Here is an 8,836-nt window from a genome sequence, read left to right on the forward strand (position 1 = left end):
CTTCACTAGTGATCATGTGCTCAATACAGAATTTGTGACACAACTAAAGGATGACTTGCAGGCTGCAGATTTAAGAAACAACGGCACCAGAACTCTAATAGCAGTAATATTCACAATAACCTTGCACCTGTAAATGGCTTACCTCCCAATGATACTTCTGAGATGGAGATATTGTTGGCTGACTCATCTATGGACGGGAAACTCATCAATGATCAATCCAAAACTCAATTGCCTCAGCAATATTCTTCATCCATCCAGAAAACCCAAGCCAACCTTTACCATAATGTTGAGGATCACTTGTGAGTGGAGGTGGACCACTGGAACTTGCTAACATGAAGGTGTCGGATTTGAGCTACATTCAACTATCTGGAAAGTTACCTGGATTCAATTTTCTGTACGCTCTCGAAATCCTCAAGCCCAGCAACAACAGATTTGCTGAGTCTATCCCCAATAACCTGCTGAAAGGAGATCATTTGGTTCTAATTGAATTGGATTTGAGTCAACAATCTTTCAGGGCTGATAAACATGATCGCATCTACAACTTTGAACATCCTTAATCTCTCCTCAAATGGGCTCTCAGGAGAGCTTCCACTACTGACTGGCAGCTGCGCTGTACTGGAACTGTCAAGTAATGAATTTGAGAGAAACTTAACTAAATTGTTGAAATGGGGAAATCTTGAGGAAATGCTCAAAGAGCATGAGAAACAAATCCAACATGTTGTCCACAAGGCTCGTCTTGACAAAAGTGAAGACTAAGATAACATACAATGACAACGGACAAACTAAATCGTTACTTCCCCATGGGAGAAACAGCAAGTAACCCTTGAGTGGTGATTATTGAGCTTCTTGATACGCTGGTCAATTGTTTGGTTGCTGAAAAGGGTGAGCTGAGGGGAGTCAATTGCTGGAAAATATGTTTTGTACAGCTGAAAACTGGTTTCCTCATTCAATTCTGAAGGACAAGGAGCAAGTGAATTGCTTGAAGGGTTCAAATAAGATGCCCATTGTTTAGAGAAGTCATCAGAATCAATTTCCTCAAGATCTCTAAAAGCTGTTAAAGAAAACAAAAACCTGTACCAGATTCTAAGTTGAAGGTAACAACAAGCAGCATTGAGGTTGGATCAGTGGAAACTGCACAGGAGGTGAATGTTTCTGTCAGTTATTGCATAGAAATTGTTAGGACAGTTGAAAATTCAGTGGCACCTACTCCCACACACCTAGGAAATCTCTACATAAGCAGTGCCAATGAAGAGCTCATGATAAGATAAGCAATAAGTTTGAAAGACATCAGGATCTTCACCCCATACTGTAATTGGTGCACGCATGGGCAGCAGGCTTGAGGTTATCACTGGTCTTTAATAAAAAAGAAAAAGGATGTTAGATGGGCAGCAGCTCAAGAAAAAAAAATGAGTTCCTATAAGCTCTAGAAAATTAGAAACTGATTTTCATGATGGTACAACGACAAAAAAGGGAGTTCAACATGAAACTTATAATGGATATGACAGCAGAAGTCAGGGCACAAATCAAATGAGAGTGGGAAACGAAGGAGTTAGGATCGGGAATTTACCTGGTTTTCAAAATTGCAATTCTGAAATGAGGAGGACCAATGCTTCTAGAAGTATTAGGCTTGATATTGAAAAGGACCATCACAACTTGAAATCTGAAAATGTACTTGGAGAAAGCTTTATGAAATACGCTTATGCAAAGAAACACATCCCGATGGTAGCATCTGTATCTGAGCATTGGCCAAGAGCTTGGTCACCATTCATGTTTGACCTTCATATCTTACTTTTCTTATTCCCTACGGGTCTATATTTCTGCTTCAAGCGGTTATCTGGTGCCAGAATATTCATAGTTGTGTATGGTCTCACAAGCATGTATTTTGTTGGTGCCATAGTTCGGCTGATTCTAGTTACTACACCTGTAGCGTGATTTATCAGTGCCATTGCAGTTTCTACCACCATAAAGAATTTGATTCAATTAACAAGTATAAAAGATCAAGGTTGCTCATAATGGTTCTACCAAAGGTACCGCTGGTGTCTTCTAAAGCTTCCAGATACATTCAGTCAACTTGTTTCTGAAACGAAGAACAGACGATATGATGCAAAGACATTTGCTTCCATGTTACGGGCAATGATGGAGAAACTGGAAAGGGATATCAGGGATACAGCGAGTGCCATTCCAAAAGTTTGACAGGTTAGTAAGGGAGAATGTTCCCATACTCGAAGCTGTAGAGAGCCATAATGGAATCTGGAGTTACCTCCCTGGGGATCATGTTGCAGCGGCCAATCTTAGTGAGACTAATCTACAAAGATTTGCTTCAAAATTGCGAGAATAGATCCTGAAAACCGTACTAATCTCAGTATCGCTTTTGTTGATCAAGGAGAAAATTGCAGCAAGCATTTGGGGACTAATACTTGCAGCCAGAAAGTATCTATTGCTCATAGAGGGCAGACTGAAGAGTGCTCAGAAACAACAGTATCAAGAGTGGAGCAAAGGTATAACTAGGCCTCATTTGATCATGGCTCCAAAGGCTGTGTTGCCAAATTGGTAAACAAATTCTCAACATGGGCTCCTAGCATTGCGGCCGTCCCAACTGACAATGTCTTTGATATCAAATACCCACTAAAATCCCCATTCAATAACTGCTTCCAATCAGCAGTAAAGTGAAGAGCTGTGACTAGATTTGCTCCAGAAATTCTCCTCATCAGGGCAGAGAATCACTTTTCATACCAATCAATCCTACTCTGGTGACCTATTATGTATCAATTTGAGTTTATGGATCCAACAGAGACACGGATGGGGAAAGCTAATTACACCAGGGTTCTTACTTCTCAAGAGCTACCCAAGTTTGTTGGAACTCTTTATCCCTTACCGGAAGTCACCAAAACTTTGAACAATAGAGAGCCCTAGAAAGTGCCAAGAGAGAGAGCAGAATGTATTTGGGGATTCAACACCAGCAAGACAGTCTCAAATCTCATTCACAAGCTCCACTCCATCATAGCAACCTTGCTACAAGCATCTTCTCCCCTACTTGCCTCTTTGATTGGGAATTTACTGTTTTAAATTGAATTTCAAAACCATTATTCAACTAAACATTCTCAACTTTGAAAAATTCATCTTTAGACCTTCTCTAGTCACTAAAATCCAGATTTTTAACATACTATTTGCTGCCATTTTCCCTTCCGGCATGCATTTTCACCATTTTCAACTATTTTTCATGGTTTTCTTGATTTTTCAAAAAGCATGAACAAACTCCATAATTCCAAGTCATGGAATTTATGGAATCAACTCATGCGAAATTAATTAGGGCTTTGGTGGGGGCCCGACATTCATGATACCTTCTTCAATATTGTTTGCTTGATATGTTGATTTTTTATTCTTCTTGATGATATACATGAATTCGTTTCGTATTTATTGTTGAGATGCTTTTGATTCCCATAGAGGAGTACTAGCTTGCTATCCAGGTACGCTCTCTTCTCATTTATTTTTTTAGAACTCTATAGACTTGTATGTCATTGATGACCATATCCATATTTGACGTGATTCTTGGATGTCTTAATATATGCCTAATTTGCTTGAATAAAACAAATGTTGTATGATGTATCTCCAAACTAATCTCTTATGTTTTATGATAGCGCTTGGGAAGCCGTCCAGGTACGCATTTTTAACTCTCCTTAATTGTGATTTGACCTAGTTTGATATGCTATGTTTTTGGAATCACCTAGCCTACTTAGGTATCCATGATCAACCATTTAATTGTCACGATTCCCTTAACTTAGTCAGTAGAGACCTCTTTAGGACTTAGAGGGGTGCTACCTCCTAGAGGTACCTTCCCAATAAGTAACCTGATCCCCGGACCTAGACTAAGGTTTCTCAAAGACATGCTTTTTCCAAAACTATGGAGTCACTTTTTAGGGTTTTTCTTTCTTGTTTTATTTTCCCTTTAAAATAAAAATAAAATAGGTGGCGACTCTAACTTTTTCAAAAAAAATCAATTTTTCACAAATAAAAAGCGAGTCTCTCCGATCGAGTGGGGACGCACGTGAAAAATGCGGGTCCACAGTTCACTTGAAACTTAATAATCCCAATTAACCCCTTAGGTGTAAGGCAACCTACTGAGCAATGTGGAATGCTCACTCATTCCTTCTTATATCTTTTTAGATGCAGATGTGACTTCTAAGGATCCATAGATGGGGCATGGAGGGCTTTAGAATGCCCCAAGAGATTTTGGAGCAGCCTAGTGGATTGTAGTGTATTTGTTATGTTGGTTTATTTTGGAATTTGTATTAGCAAACTTTGAAACTATATATTTGTAATGAGACTTTATTCTTATTAATTTGTTCAACTGTGAACTCCTATTTCTAGACTTTAATGATAATTATTATATATTGTTGTTCTTGAGTAGCGGTTGGTATATTGATAAATTGGATTGTTAGTTGGAGGGAGCTCTAGTGTGATTTATGTGTAGAAAAAAAAAATTCAGAGCATTTTGGTTGACTGCTAACGTGAATTAGGAGGAACCCTTAGGGTTAAACTTTTTACCTAAGGTCATGGGCCAATTCCGTGTCGCCCGAAATTTGGTTCATGACAAGTCAAGGGGATGGATTTTTGTGGGGATGAAGGGTGAAGAGATGGGTAGTGAGCATGGTATGAGTTTGGTGAATGGGTTGAAGGTAATGGGTATGGAGATTGGGGAAATAATGGATTTACAAGACCAACTGTTAGTGGTGGGTATGATAGATAGGGATATGAGCGGTGGAGGAGAGGTAGGTGGTGAATATGAATAAGGGAAGATGTTGAAGGTAGTGGGCAAATGGGAAGTGGGCAGTGACGTGAATATAGAGGAAGCTTAGCAGCAAACTGGAAAGGGGTTTGCCACACCCATGCATGGTGATCACATGCGCGTGGGGTCCATGGGTAAGTAGGAATCTGAGATGTGGATGGAAGCTTTGGGGGGGATTTTGGATGAATTGTCTAAAAACTTTCTGTGGCTATACATGTATAGTTCTCATGCACATGGATAGGAAGGGTGGCCAATCACGAGTACATTATGTACAAAACTAGGAGGCGACATTAGCAGGCGATTTTCTAGGTTGTTGAGGATATCCAGCTGCCAAAGGTAAAGCCATTCTTTGTGTTGAAGAATGGGTTTCTAGTTTATAGAACTCCTAAAAATTGTGCTTGGTGATGTTATCAGCTTGAGAGTGAAAAAGGCAAAGTCAATTCATTTAGTGTTGTTTTTGGACAGCCTCAGGTTCAGACTGAGCTGAATAAGTCACAAGAGCAAAGCAAAAGAACATCTAATATCATGTGGACTCTTGAAATCTAGAAGGCTATGCATGAGAACTTACGCTTCATCCAACTTGGCTTTGGACATTAGACATCACCTTCACATAGTAACAAGTCATTCATGACTTTCAGCATATCAGCAGGCATTGCATGGCATGTTCATAGTCTTTGGCACATTCAAACTCCAATTCCTTGAAAATTGAGCCAATTGCAAATCCTCCCAACTATTTAAATATCAAGTAGTAGCCTCAAAACTTAGTGGTCATACAAGTTGATATTTCGTGCATGTGGAAAGGAGGTGGAGGGGGGCGACTTGACAAGATTAGGAATGAGCCTCATCCTTCCTTTTGCTGTTACCTGCTCCATCACAATATGAATCCAACTCGACAAGATTAGGAATGAGCCCCATCACTCCTTCTGTTGTTATTTGCTCCATGATAGTATGAAGAAGCTTGCTGAATGGGTGAGTTGAGAGTTTGAAACCACTTATTGCTTACTCTTCCTAGTGTTTGGGTGGTGGCCAAAACCTCCATGAACAGGGAAAGAGAAACACAAACGAAAAATAGAGTATATCCCAAGAAGAGTAAACAAACCAATAAGCCATTGAACTAGATCCAATTTCATGTTTTAATCAAAAGATCCGAAACAGGTGGAAGAAATAAGGATTAGTAACATGGTTAATCAAATATCAAGCTCAAAGACAAATCCATATATCAGTTACTTATTGGAGAAATCTAAGAATCAGAAAAGAGCCAAAACAAAGCAAGCACGAAATAAACTCAAATTCAACAAAACTTAATACGCAACAAAACAGTTTAACAATACTCAAGTAGCAGGCTGAGATGATGAAGAACGGTGATAATGAGGAGGAATGAATAAGAAATGAGTAATGTAACCATACCTGAAGTGCTCCTTTGCTCCCTAAAGATCAGTAAACTTTCCGCTACTCTTCTTGCTACTCATAGCTCGCCTCCTGTAGGTCTTTTCTTTGCTCCCTTTCGCTGCTCAAATCAAAATACCTAGCTCACCCTTGGGTGCTCCTCAATGGTGATAGGAAAAGCTAAAATAAAATCTCTTAAATTGCAATAAAATAATAGTAATAAAAAAGACAAATGTTCATTGGTCCAAAAAGAGAGGTCGACATTATCCTACAATTTTGGTTCCTAAATAGTCCATGTTGAGAATCCAAATGGATGCAAAGCCTTAACACCCAAAACACAATCTTTCATTTTTTATATAACTGATGAAAATTAAACATGATTTATATTATCATTGGATCACTCATAAAAGTTTATCAAAACACGCCCTATAGAATTAATATTAATATCAACGAATTTCCATTTGTTAAAAAAAAAAAAATCGATGAACTATTGTATTTCAATAAATAAATAAATAAATAAATAAGTATTGACATATTTTCAATTTTTTGTTTTTAAAAATAGAAAATAGTATTAATTTATATATAAATTATAATAATTTTTATACAAACAGTATGAATTTTTTTATATTCTTAAAAATTATTTTAAAAATTTTTCTAGTATTTTTATAAAAATAAAGTTATTTGGTAAGTTATTTTAAAAAATAAAAAAACAAAAAACTTATTTGGATCAATTGTTTTTAAAAATATATATATATTTTGTTTTGATTTTGTAAAAACATTGCAACTTCAATTTATATAATTTAATTTATATTATAATATAAATTAAATTAAATTCAAGCCTTATTAAAAATGAAAATAGTTTTGTAAATATAAATAAATTTAAAATAAATAGTTTTTGGCAAAACATGAATAATAACATTATAATAAAATCATAAATTATATTTTTTATATATAAAAAACTATTTTAGTCTATGTTATAAATATAAGGATATTAACATCTTCCTTTTTTTTTTTTTTTGCTTAAAAATGAATAATGATAATTTAAAATAATAATTTTGAACAATATTTTATTTAAAATGAATAATGAATAAAAGTTTAACTTTTTTGAACATGTAAATTAGCTAAGTTTTTCATTTCATATACACATTTAGTATGAAATTAGGAACATAATATTTAGAATATTTTGATTTAATATGCAATTAATTAGATCGGTTTTTTATTTCAAAATTATTGTTAAAAATTTAAAAATTAATTAAAGAATTTAAATTATTAATTATATCTTACTTAATTTATAATTTATTTTCTTAAAATTTTAAAAATATATTTGTGTGTATAAGAAAAACAATAAAGTTATGACTCATAATATATCAATTTTGATATATTATTTTTTTGTTAATGATTAAATCTATTTTTTAAGTTCCAAATTATTTTTAAAAATTGTTAAAACCCATTAATAAATTCAATACAAGTGTCACTTGATTAATTTGAAGTTCATTTTTATAGTGAGAAAGTTTATAAAAATATAATTATGTGTAAAAAAAAATAATAGAGCCATTATGAAACCATTTTTGTTAATAAATTTTTGGTATTAATAAGTTTATTATTTTGAGCTTCAATTTTTTTTATTTAAATTATTGAACTTATTAATGAATCAAATATATTAAGTTTTGTCCATCTAGTTAAAAGAAATAGAAAATAATGATTTTATGTAAAAGAGAAACAATATAATAATTTTAAACCAATTTTTTTTCATAAAATTTTAGTATTTATTAGGTCATTATTTGAGTTTTAAGTTATTTTTAAAAATTACTAAACTTGTTAATGAATCCAACGCATTAAGTTTTTGTTTAATGTGAAATTCATTTGCCTAGTGATAAAAATCGGAAAATAAGGAATCTATCTAAAAGAGAAACAATAAAGTCGTTTTAAACAAAATTTTGTTCAAAAATTTTTGGTATTAATTTCTTCATTGTTTGAGTTTTAAATTGTTTTTCAAAACAATTATACTCGTTAATGAATCTAACAAATTAACTTTTGTTTAATTTGAAATTCATTTTCCTAGTGAAAAAAACTGAAGAACAAGGATTTTATGTAAAATAGAAACAATATAGTCATTCAAGATCAATTTTGTCCATAAATTTATGGTATTAATCAGTTTACTCTTTGAGTTTTAAATTATTTTTAAAAATTATTAAACTCGTTAATGAATTCGACTGATTAAATTTTACTTAATTTGAAATTTATATATATATATATCTTACTAATGTTATTGAATTCTGTGACTTTTATATATCAAGTATAGTTTGATTTTAAATTTATTTACTTAATAAAATTTTTTAGAGAAGTTAAAAAAAATTCAAAAAAATATATGTAGTTTAAAAGAAAATCGTATTTTAAGATTTCCGGTGTCAATAGTAGTTTATGGAGAGAGAAAGAATAATATCATATTCAGTTTTTTTTGTTTTTCTTTTGTTTTTTAAAATGAGTGAAAATAACCTCTATTTGTTTTCTAAAAACTTTTCTCTATTTCATTTTGTTTTTAAAAATATAAAACCATCTTTAAGTCGCATGGTTAAATAGAATCTTAGTTTTTTTAAGACTGTTTAGAATCTTAATTTTTTTTAATACCGTTTTAAAAAATTATCATGATTTCAAAATATGCGT

This window comes from Vitis vinifera, chromosome 1, assembly GCF_030704535.1.
Source record: "Vitis vinifera cultivar Pinot Noir 40024 chromosome 1, ASM3070453v1".
NCBI lineage: Eukaryota > Viridiplantae > Streptophyta > Magnoliopsida > Vitales > Vitaceae > Vitis > Vitis vinifera.